Genomic DNA, 12,900 nt, shown 5'->3' with positions numbered 1-12,900 from the left:
CCAGCCGGCTGTTGGTGCCCACCAAGCAAACATGTAAGCTTGTTTTACAAGGAGCCCTGGATTTGTGTTACCACCTTTCAAATGATTTTAATACACCACCATCACTGGCCTGGCCCTGACACTTCCCTCAGGCTTTTCATTCATGTGTGCCCACAGAGCATTCATGCATCTGGCTGTCCGAGTCCCGGGAGCCAAAGAAAGCTCTTGTAAGCGCTTGGTTGCCACAGGGTGGCTTTGCATGTCCCGGTTTTAATTTGTGTAAAGGTGTTCATAATGTCAGTTCTAGGTCACCTGAGTTCCACTCAACCTGAGAATTTTAATATGAAACATGAATGCTTTCAATTGGAGGTAACTAATAATTCAGGATTGTCTTGGAGAAATGGGCCAGCTCCCGGAGATAAGTATAAAACCCATTTTTGATTTCTAACTTGGCCTAGAGTTCTCCAGCTTCTACAAAATGTTTGATACTGGATTGTCTTTCCAATGACTAAATGCTTTTATACGCACATGCTTTAAAAACCACAGAAAATCTGGTTTTTGAAAGGTACAAATTCGCTGGGCTTTTATAGCAGAGAGGGCAAACTGTTGGATATCATACTTATTTTATCATTTTTGTGCAATCCGACTCAGTAAATAATTCTTTAACAAAATTTACCAAATGATCAACCTTTACAACAAAGAAACTAAAACCAACATGATTTCTGTAGATCTCTTCAAAGGCACAGATGTAAAGCATGTGCATTGCTTTCTATAGAACAGTCGTATAACTGGGCAGTTTCGGGGGTATTACCTTTACAGTGTTGATCATATAAATATTATTTTTCTGTGGGTTTGCAGTGAACTAATCATATCTAACATCATATTAAGGAAGTCATTTTAGTAGCAGCTTTATTTATGGAGAAAATTTCAGCCAAAGTGCACACAGAAAAATTATTAATATTATGATTTGGTTGGAGAAGCAAAAAACACATGCTAAATGAAGTCTGAATTTCATAAATGCTACTCTATGGGGGAACAAGAAAATTCATTTGGACTGAATATTTCATTTTCCACATTGAACTGTTTAGAATTCATTCTTTTTTTCTTCACCTATTGCATTAACAGAAAAAATATAGGAGCCTTCCAGTGAACAAACTCTATATCCTCTTGGAGGAAAATGGGAGTAAATGGGAGTGAAATGACTGAGCAGGAATAAATAAGAGTCTCAAATGAGAACCACCACTGAAGCCTGGACAAATGCAGGTGTCCACCGAGGGTCATCCGAAAGACTGCAGGTGAGCAGGGCCCACTCTGAGGCCAGTCCTAAGCATACACATGATTAACTCGTAAACTACAGCTCTATTTTCTCTTCTTCAACTCTTTCTTACTCTTCTCTCCATCAATAAAACAAAACCCATTCAATCAGTCAGGGTCCAACCAAGGAACTGGAATGTGGGGATACAATAGAGGACATTTTGTTACAGAGGTTGAAAGAAGGACCGAGAAGCCAAACAGGAGACTAGAGGGTAACCAGGGGTTAACAAAAGCAAGAAGCTGGCACCACCCTAAGCTGGAGGACCAAGTATAGAACTACAAATAAGTAACTAGATTGATTCCTTAATACCTGCCCTCAATTACCTAATGGACTCTATGTAGCCACACTTGTCCATTCCACATATCACTCCTCTACATCTCTTTCTCTCTGGTGACTATTTCATCATTTAAAGAGGGAGATGAGTTTGGATAGTGATTGATTTATTAAATGATAGTACTTTATCCTCAATGAACTCAAAACCTCTAATCCATGAAAGCTAACTCCCCAGAAGGGCCCTGTGGCTATCACCATCAGTGTCCCTCTTCTGAAGCCTTAATAAGACAAGCCGAGGAGAGGAGCAGGTGCTTTCATTACTTTCACTCGGTTAAAACGCAGAGCAAAGGGCCACACATCTTCAACGTTTCTGCCAGGGCTTCAGAAGTTCAGACTATCACAAGTTTCTTCTACCTTGGGAAGAAATAATTTCAATCTTTCAATCTCTAAACTATGTTGGCCCTTCTTCCAAGCTGTTATCCAATTTTCTGTGACTCCATACCAACAGCAATTACCTTGTCTCCTTAACAGAACAATAGGACCTATCAACATTACAGACGTGTCAGTCAATACTCAGTATGTCAACACTCCGGTCAGCTGAAGGAGACCTTGGACAGTCAAGACATTTTTTTTATTGTTGACAGTGTTACAGACCATCCCCACCCCACTTCCTCCCTTTTTGCTCCCCTCCACCCAGCCCCTGCCCCACCCCAGGCCTTCCCTACACTATTATCTGTGTCCATAGGCTATGCATATCTGCATATATGTTCTTTGACTAATCCCTTCCCTTTCCATTTCCCCCAAACTCTCACCTCTGACATCTGTCCAGTCTGTTGCATGTATCCATGCCCCTGGATCTATTTGGTTTGTCAGTTTATTTTGTTCATTGGAATCCACATATAAGTGAGATCATGGATATTTGTCTTTCTCTGACTGGCTTATTTCATTTACCATACTTTAGCATTCAATTTTAGTGTGTAAATTAAATCTGTAATGGGTTATTCCATTGCAATGCAGTTGAACAGCATGATGTTAACAACTGGATTCCAGTGAATCCAATTGGGATTTCTGCATGGTCTCCACCCTGGAAAACCAACTTGAATTCCTGTACTCAGGCCATATTCCAAGAGACATCATAATTAGATCCCAAAAGAATACATTGCAGCTGAAGAGGATGTCCCCTGGAAAATTATATGGGGGAAAGGCTGGCCAAAGCAATGTTCACATTCATGCAATTATCCACGTAATTGCACAAGGTGCAATTATTCTGGCTAAAGTTATGCTAGGATTAGTCAGTCTTAAAAGAATGTATTTTGAGAAAGAAAGCATAATGCTGGAGCAGACTACCAACACACCATGTTCCATTTTCTTTTGCAACACTTGAGGGAAAGTTCATCAAAACAAAGGTTTTAGCAGATTTCAAAGCATAATGGGGAAAGTGATTAAGTGTAAGACATGACACATTTTGACCAACTCCACTATACCTCCCATTGACCCTTATGTGAAAGACTTATTTGTGGACATTCAATTATAATCACTTACAGTTTAAAGAACTAGGACCTCTACTGTCATGTTTACCAATAACCCTGAGGTTTTAAATAAAGGAACTCAACAGGGGACTCTTGCAATAAGATTATGAAGCACATAAAACATTTGGGAAATGAGAGAATTGAGCAAGAGACTCACCTTTAGCCTAGTTGGTGTGGCTCAGTGGTTGAGCACTGGCCTGTGAACCAGGAGGTCATGGGCTTGATTCCCAGTCAGGGCACATGCCTAGGTTGTAGGCTCGATCATCAGCAACATGTAATCACAGCCTGATAATATAGAAAGCACTTCAACATTTTGCAGAGTCCCATAGTAAGTATTAGAAACAACTATTCTAAGTACAAAACAAAGAAGTACCAATCAATAGAAACTATTGCCCAATAAAAAGCCAGAAAACTAAGGGGCCATTATACTGCTGAATATTTTAACTGCAAAACCAAGTTAAAGGAATTTTAATAGTTTAGATCCGTGCCCTGTAAGACTTTTTTTAGTGGGTATGAAAACTACTATAGTTAAATAGCTATAATTACTTAATTATGCAAACTCCCAAAAAACTTGTTCAATAAAAATACTAAATATATGTCTTATTTTATTCTGCAAAGTTGTAAACTCTTTCCGTGTAAAGTGGAAAGAGTTCATTTTTCTATATCTCCCCACAAAATCCAACTCAGATCTGGGAAAATAGTAACTGGGCAATAAATAAGTGGCAAGGAAACAGCAGCTGAAAAAGAATGCTTAAAAAACAAAGTGTCGAACTGATTTTAATCAGAATCTATTGTTATATGCCCCCAAATACATTTCCACAGTATGGATGAATCACTTTCTACCTCTCTTACAGAAACAGTTGCCTTTGAGAAACGTAGCTCTGAGAAATAGTTCTAAGTTGTCAACATTATCATGTGTGCCTCTATAATCCTAACAAACATGACTGGGACTTAAAATATAAATGATCTGGTTATTATCAGCATTAGCCAAAAAAAAAAAAAAATTCAATACTACCCTATAAAATAGGGAAGATAGCATTTTTCCCATTTTATTATTCCTACTTGACTAGAATATAAACAGATTAAATAAAATCTCAAGGTGTCAAGGTAAGTTAAAGAAACCTGCATTCCAGCCCTAAGTTTACTTTTTTTAAAAAAATATATTTTTATTGATTTCAGAGAGGAAGGGAGAAAGAGAAACATCAGTGATGAGAGAACCATTGATCAGCTGCCTCCTGCATGCCCCCTACTGGGGATAGAGCCCACAACCCGGGCATGTGCCCTTGACTGGAATCGAATCCAGGACCCTTCAGTCCACAGGCCAAGGTTTTATCTACTGAGCCAAACCGGCAAGGGCCCTAGGTTTACTTTTGATTTCCTAATCAAGGCCAAAACTTATTCTAATGGCACAGTAAAAAAAATAAATTTATGCTCCCAACTCCCAGGAATAGTTATGCTGTGCTCAATGACTTTTCCATCTACACTAATAAAAGAGAAAAATGGTAATTGGCATACGACGATACCCTTTTCATTGGCTAATCAGGGCTATATGCAAATTAACTGCCAACTAAGATTGGCAGTTAACTGCCAACAAGATGGCGGTTAATTTGCATATGTAGGCACAATGCAGGGAGGCGAAAGGGAAAGCAGGAAGAAGCCCCCTGCCACTGACAGTGATCAGAAACCCAGGGGGGAGCTAAGAGCTGGGGGGCAGGGCAAAGGCAGCCCTGGGGCCGCCTTTGCCCTGCCCCCCAGCCATGATCGGAGAATCAGGTGCCTTTTCTGCCCTGGCCAGTGATAGCAGGAAGTAGGGGTGGAGCCAGCGATGGGAGCTGGGCACGGTCGAAGCTGGCAGTCCCAGGAGCTAGGGGTCCCTTGCCTGGGCCTAAAGCGGAGCCCACGATCGCGGGGCCGCTGCAGCTGCAGGTCCACGCTGCCCGGGCTGGACGCCTCAGCCAGAGGTGTCCTGCAGGGGCAGGGGCGGAGCCCGCGCGATCGCGGTGCCCCCTGCTGCCACTGCAGGTCCCCACTGCCCGGGCCAGACACCTAGGCCAGAGGCGTCAGGCCTGGGCAAGGGGCCGATCCTGCGATTGGAGGGTGATGGGGGTCAACACCTGAGGGCTCCCAGTATGTGAGAAGGGGCAGGCTGGGCTGAGGGACACTCCCTCCCCCCACACCCAGTGCACGAATTTCGTGCACCGGGCCCCTAGTTTTATATAAATCTAGTTCAGATTGCCTTCCTTATACATGATGTAACTATCAAACAAAGAGGCTAACATTTAGTGTCTGCCTAATGGAACTCTGCCTCCTTGTTTCATAATAACATCAAAGACATGGACATGAGTTACAACAGAGTGAAAACAGTATTTCCTTCAAGATCATCCAAACTTTGAATATTGAGTGTTGTCTCAACACTGTAACAAGCTCATTCCAGAGTTGCTGGTTGATGAGTAGCTGTGACAGGAAGCACCAAAGGGTTTCTTATTCCTGATTCTCATGTAAGTATGTGTAAAGCCTAAATTTATTTCTAAGCACATAACACAACAAAGAGGTTGTAACTGTTAATAGTTGGCACTAGATACCTCTTGAGTAATTGTGAGAACTTTCACCCTTACTTCCTTCTCGGGGATTTTACTGGGGTTTATGTAGCAGTGAGATTTTTTTCTTTTTCAATTATAGTTGACAGTCAATATTATTTTATGTTAGTTTCATGGGTACAGCGTAGTGGTTAGACATTTACATAATTTATGAAGGGATCCCTCCACTGATAACTCTAGTAACCACCCAGCACTATGCATAGTTATTACAATATTATCTATATATATAAAAGCCTAAACGACTGAACAACCGAACGACCAGTCGCTATAATGCACACTGACCACCAGGGGGCAGATGCTCAATGCAGGAGCTGCCCCCTGGTGGTCAGTGCACTCCCACAGCGGGAATGCTGCTCAACTGACAGACCTGTCCCAGTGGCCCACCAGCCAGGCAGCAGCCACTCACTCCCTTAGTCGTCCTGCAGGTCCAATCTCCAGAGAATGGGCCAGGCACCAACAGACCAGCACAATTCCAACAGCACCACCAGCCTCCTAGAAGTTGGCCTTGGGCACCGTGGCCGCATCCCCTCCCTAGATGCTCCACAAGTAAGAAATGATATAAAAGCGACCACCAGCTGGCTCCCGACAACCGGCGCAAATGTCAGTAGGATGGATCCGGATCCTGGGCTGGCAAGGGCAGCCCACTGCCCACCTGGAGGGTCAATTGCATCCCAGCCCCCCCCCACACACACACCCCTCTCAGCATAGGCACCAGACGCAGGGCTCATGGCTGGCGAGTGCCACGGGGCCAGGATGAGCGGAAGCGGCAGGCAGGAGTGGCAGGCGGTGTTGGACTGCTGGTTTCAGCCCAATCCCTGAAGGCCATGCTGAGGGACCCCACCCATGCACAGATTCGTGCACCAGACCTCTAACTGACTACATTCCTCATGCTGTACTTTAAGTTCCTGTGACTATTTTGTAACGGCCAGATTTTGTACTTCTTTTTTTAAAATATATTTTTATTGATTTCAGAGAGGAAGGGAGAGGGAGAGAGAGAAAGAAACATCAATGATGAGAGAGAATCACTGATCGGCTACCTCCTGCACACCCCCTACTAGGGATCAAGCCCGCAACCTGGGTATATGCCCTTGACCAGGATTGAACCCGAGACCTTTCAGTTTGAAGGCCGACACTCTATTCACTGAGCCAAATCAGCTAGGGCTGTACTTCTTAATTCTTTTACTTTTTCACTCAGTCCCCTAAACCCCTCCCATCTGTCAGGTAGCAATAGAAATTTTTTTAAGCAACTATAATCTCTTTTCCCATAGGCATTTCCAGTCCCTCCTTGCCACAATTACCCAGTCTAATAAGGGGCCAGTTTTAAGTAGAAATGATTAGATTCAGTGTAAAAGTCCTTCTCTCAACAAAATTTTAAAATTTATTTCTCAAGTTCTTTTAATGTTCATGCCTCCCAAAAACACAATATAACCCCCAGAAAAAGCACTTAAATACAACCAGTGAAATTATTTCAGAATTAAGACTTGAATTCTTTGATAATAAACTTAGTTAACCTGACCTTCTTGGGTACTGGGTTTTTTATTTTTATTGATTCAACCACAGAATTTATTTGAATCTTCCCAAACTACAGCTTAATATAATTTTAAAAGGAGACTTTAAAAAATAGCAAAATATGGCACCACACATTACAAAAATTGAGTAAAGCTTCAGTGGAAAGACTTAGTAGGATGGTAATAATCAATGAAAGGAAAACTGTTTTCAGAAATTCCATTATCTGCTCTCTAGGTATCAGTGGACATCACCAACTCTAGGGAACCATGAAACGGATCCCAGAACTTAATCTAGTGAAATGGATCGTACTGATGCATCTGTCTGGAATAGTTGAGAATGAGGGTTATATTAAACTGCCTCTTTCACTTACTTCTTCTTTAACTTCTTCTTTTTAATTTTAAAAAATTCAAATTTAAGCATTCGCAAAATCTCCCAATATAAATATATTAAGTTTCATCAGTAGATGAGTGGATTAAAAAACTGTGGTACATCTATACAACGGAATACTACGCTGCGGTAAAAAAGGAGTTCTTACCATTTGCAACAGCATGGATGGAACTGGAGAGCATTATGCTAAGTGAAATAAGCCAGTCAGAGAAAGATAAATATCACATGATCTCACTCATTTGTGGAATATAATGAACAACATAAACTGATGAACAAAAACAGATCCAGAGACGAAGAAGCATCGATCAGACCGTCAAACCTCAGAGGGAAGTTAGGGGAGGGTGGGAGGCAAGGGGAGAGATCAACCAAAGGACTTATATGCAAGCATATAGGTCTAACCAATGGACACACACAACAGGGGGGTGAGGGCATGAGTGGGGGATGGGGGGGTAATGTGGGGATAAGGACACATATGGAATAACTTAATCAATAAAAATTTTTTAAAAAAAGAAAAGAAAAAATATATTAAGTTTGTCCATTAAGTATATTACTAATTTTCATTTCATTTCTGAGCAAAGTAAAAAATAGCACCTATTTACTTAAATTAGTAAACTAAAGTTAAAAAATGTTAGCAGAGCCTTTTACACGAGTTTTAAATGATTTTCTAAATGCTAAACTGTTCAGAAAACTAGTGAGCAAAATTAAACAGTTGAGATTAACTTGTAAATTATAGCAGATCTAGGAGCAGATAGGTAAGTAATATATTGCAGTATTTTAGTTAATTCATTTATTCATTCACCAGCATTACTGTTATTATAATTGAGCATTAACTGTATGTGCCAGACACTATTTTAGGTGCTGGAGATACAACAGTAAACTAAACAGTTATGATGCAGTTTACAAATCTATTCTTAAAGGTAAGTTACTCTTGGAAGGAATAGCTAAGAATGGATGCAATAATCTCTCTCCAAGTGGAAGCATAGACTATCGGTATACAGAGTTTAAAATCAGGTGGTATAATGATTAGTACAAGAATTTAAGATCTCAAGTTAAAAATCAAGAAGCGCTGGTTTATTTTTCTTATTAGCATTTTATTTTAAAATAAACCTTGATGACACAATTCATATAATCTTTAGTTTTGGTAACCTTGAAAAGTTAAAAGGAGCATCACACTAGGATAGAGATTAAAGCCTATCACAATAAAATAAATATTTAGGGAAGACACAAGAACCAGTAGAAACATAAGTAAAGCAAGCACTGAACTACTTCTCCAATTAATTCCATTTTATATTTTCATTGTCTAGTGGAAATTAAAATGTTAAAAGCCTACTTCCCCAGGAAGCTAGATGTGTCTCGCCATTTAAATGGCATTTAAAATGTCCTCTGGAAGCAAGGTGCCCATTATTTCACTTAATAGGCAAAGAGGAAAAGGGACAAAATGGTCTTAAAATAAATTTTAGACTTAAAAGGTCAGCTCCTGATACTCATTTTTAACTGAAGCATAACATATAGGCAAGGGCACAAATTTAAATATACAGAATGATGAACTTTTACATGTGTATATATTCATGAAACATCACCCAGATCAAGATATAGGACATTATCATCACTCCAGCCAGCCCTTATATCCCCTCTCAAATACTTCCCTCTAAATGTAAAAAACATTCCAAAGATCAACTAGTTTTATAACTTTAGAAAGTTCTAGAATAAATGCAGAAAGACCTGTCTAAATCCAAGTTTTATAACTAACTAACGTGTGATAAATTCTACATGACCTCTGCCAAGAAAGGAAGAAATGATGAATTTTATTATATACTAGAGGCCCGGTGCACAAAAATTTGTGCACTCAGGGGGGTCCCTCAGCCCGGCTGTGCCCTCTCGCAGTCTGGGACCCCTCGGGAGATAACGACCTGCTGGCTTAGGCCTGCTCCCGGGTGGCAGAGGGCAGGTCCAATCCCTAGGTGCAGCCCCTGGTCGGGCTCAGAGCAGGGCCGATTGGGGAGTTGGGGCGCCGCCCCCTGTCATGCACAGAGCAGGACAGGCAGATTGGGAGGTTGCGATGCCACCCTCAGTCACGCTCAGGGTAGGGCCGATTGGGGGGTTGGGGCACCGCCCCCTGTCACACTCAAGGCAGGGTCGATGGGGAGGTTGCGGTGCCATCCCCGTCACGCACAGAGCAGAACCAATCAGGGGGTTGGGGCGCTGCCCCCTGTCACGCACAGAGCAGGGCCCATCAGGGGGGTTGGGGCTCCGTATCCTGTCAAGCACAGAGCAGGGTCAATCGGGGGTTGGGGAGCTCCCCCCTGTCACTCACACAGTAGGGCCGATAGGGGAGTTGTGGCACCGTCCCTTGTCACACACAGAGCAGGGCTGATGGGGAGGTTATGGCTCTACCCCGTCACACACAGAGCAGGGCCCGTGAGGGGGCGGTGGGGGGGGGGGGTTGGGGCACCTCCCTCTATCACCCACAGAGCAGGGCGGATCAGGGGGTTGGGGCGCCGCCACTGTAACACTCAGGGCAGGGCTGATGGGGAGGTTATGGCTCTACCCCATCACACACAGAGCAGGGCCCATGGGGGGGTGGGGGTTGGGGTGCCACACCCTGTCACACACAGAGCAGGGCCGATCAGGGGGTTTGGGTGCTGCCCCCTGTCACGCTGATCCCGGTGCAGGAGGCCTCACGGCTCCGCTAATCCCAGTGCTGGGAGGCATATTACCCTTTTACTATATAGCATAGAGGCCTGGTGCACGGGTGGGGGCCGGTGGTTTGCCCTGAAGGGTGTCCTGGATCAGGGTGGGGGTCCCCACTGAGGTGCCTGGCCAGCCTGGGTGAGGGGATGATGGCTGTTTGCAGCTGGTCACACACCATTCAGGGTGGGGGGCCCCACTGGGGTGCCTGGCCAGTCTGGGTGAGGGGCTGAGGGCTGTTTTCAGGGTGTCAGGTGACTGAAGCTCCCAACCGCTTTTTTTCTTTTTTCTTTTTTTATTCTGGGCCAGCTTTAGCTGTGGCTCCAGCTCTGCGGCCTCTGCTGCTGTGAAAGTGGAAACCCTCCGGCCCAGACTTGTTTGTGTTCTACAATCGAAACTCTGTATCAACTCCAGCTCTGAGATCCCAGCTCGCTGAAAGCAGGTTTCTGGAGTTTTTTTTTAGCTTCTCTATGTTACTATGTTTCAAACTGCCTGCTCAGAGGCCTGCAGCGGCAGGCGGGGAACGTTGGAGTCCTCCGTCACTGAAGCAAGCAAGCCTCATGTTCAGTTTAAGCTGCCTGGCTGCCGGCCGCCATCTTGGCTGTCAGTTGATTTGCATATCTCGCTGATTAGCCAATGGGAAGGGTAGCGGTCGTACGCCAATTACCATGTTTCTCTTTTACTAGTGTAGATTACACTATGCTAAGTACTTAATACATATATTAAACACTAGAGGCCTGCTGCACAAAGAGATTCATGCAATAGGCTTTCCCTTCCCCTGGCTGCCGGCACTGGTTTTCCTCCGGCACCTGGGACCCAGGCCTTCACTCCAGCCAGAGCTGCCTTCGGTCTTCACTGCCCCGGCTGGAGCCGCCTTCGGTCTTCACTCCGCCGCTTTGCGCCTACGTATGCAAATTAATCGCCATCTTTGTTGGGTTAATTTGCATACTCTCCTGATTGGCTGGTTAGTGTAGCGAAGGTACGGTCAGTTTACATGTTTGTCTATTATTAGGTAAGATAGTAACAATGAAATCAGATTGGTAGTCAGGAGAAGACTTTAGAGACGAGGTGATGTTAAAGCTGATTTTTAAAGGACTCTTAAGGAAGAGTTGGTGAGAAGAAGCTAGAAGAGGATGACATATGGGAGGGGAATATGAATGAAAGAAGATAACTGCATGTATAATACCATGGAGACATGGAACAGCATCACATATTCAGGAATTCTGTTTGTGCAGCTAGAGCACAGGATTCAGGTGGGGAAGTAGTGAGAGATAAGCTGTAGAGATAGGAAAGAGACAGGTCAAGAGGGCCACAGGTATTAAAATAAAAATTAAACTTCATTTGGGGCATTAATAAGGAATCATAGTCTGATCCCAGGGAGTCAAGAAGAGAGATGGCATCACCAGGCATCTACTATTTAGTTATTGAAGATGTGGGAAGATTGAAGGCAAAGGAAAGTGGTGACTGCAGTCATTAGGGCCCAAAGGGAAGGGCAGTTGTGGATTTAAGTGGCCTGTGGCAGGGAACATGGAAATAAAGGAATTAACTAGAAAAGTGTTGAAGAGGTAAAATCTAAAGGACATATCAATGCATTGGAAACAGGAGGGGAGTGATTGGTGGGTTCTGGATTGGACAGTAGAGGCCCGCTGCACTGAGACAAGGCATACTTTTCATTATATTTGGAGAAATGATGATGTGTTCAATTTTAGACATGGTAAATTCCAAATGCCTATTGGATGACTTGAGATGTCTAGAAAGCATTTGGATAATAGCAACTAAAACTTCTTGAATAGCTACTGCATGCCCAGTTCCTTCTAAAGAATCACACGATATACCTGAAACTAATATAATATTATATGTCAACTGGAATGATTTAAAAAAAAAAAAGAAAGAAAAACTATGGGAAATGCAGAAAGAACACAAGAGCTGATGTTCTGAAAATCTAGAGTTAGTTCAAACTGACACTTGGTAACTGGGTGGTTTTAGGTAGCTTCAGTTAACAGAATTCATGTTTGCATTTTGAAAATGAAGGACCCCTTTCCTTTCAGCAGCCCATGATGGCGAGGTGGCAAGATGGCGGTGCAAATTTCCAAGAAGAAGAAGGCAAAATAAATAATTAAATAAATAAAAGAAAATGAAGGATCCAAGAAAGCTAACTTAAACTTACTAAAGTACAACAGACTTCCTTGATAAAGACAAATTTGACTGTTTCTGTGCTAGCACTGTAGAGAATATCTTAACCTTAGTGTGTAATGGAAAAACAAGGACTATAAAAATTTGCTTGACCTGACAAGATACTCTAATGAACAGATGACAGCCATGTATAGCCAGAATTGAGGACTTTTTTTTTTTAAGGAATATTCGTAGCAGAGAGCATAAAATTAAATTTAATTTTAGAAGAGGGGAGTTTAGGATTTGGGGGTCATTTATTCATCTAACAAATAGATATTGAGCCTCTACATGCTAGAGACTCTATGTACTAGACACCATACTCTTACACTAACCTTCATAAAGTCAGAAATCTTGTTCTCCTCTAAACCCATATTACTCTTTTTCTCTTCTAAGTTTCTTCTAGTATCAGGTTACTTTTCTATATAATACTAAATCCTAACAGATTTTAAGA

The 12,900-nt window shown here is 42.7% G+C and overlaps 1 long non-coding RNA gene across 1 annotated transcript in view; it reads right to left on the bottom strand.

The window, feature by feature from the left end:
* Positions 1–3,258: 3,258 nt before the first annotated feature.
* The window catches only part of LOC132233779 (uncharacterized), a 99,800-nt gene continuing 90,158 nt past the window's right edge, over positions 3,259–12,900 (bottom strand). Inside the window, exon 3 of the long non-coding RNA XR_009452722.1 lies at positions 3,259–3,381. This is a non-coding gene — a long non-coding RNA (uncharacterized LOC132233779). The remainder of the gene's footprint in view (positions 3,382–12,900) is intronic.

Source organism: Myotis daubentonii, chromosome 4, assembly GCF_963259705.1.
Source record: "Myotis daubentonii chromosome 4, mMyoDau2.1, whole genome shotgun sequence".
In the NCBI taxonomy this organism is placed as follows: domain Eukaryota; kingdom Metazoa; phylum Chordata; class Mammalia; order Chiroptera; family Vespertilionidae; genus Myotis; species Myotis daubentonii.
This window is presented reverse-complemented; position numbering and strand designations above follow the sequence as displayed.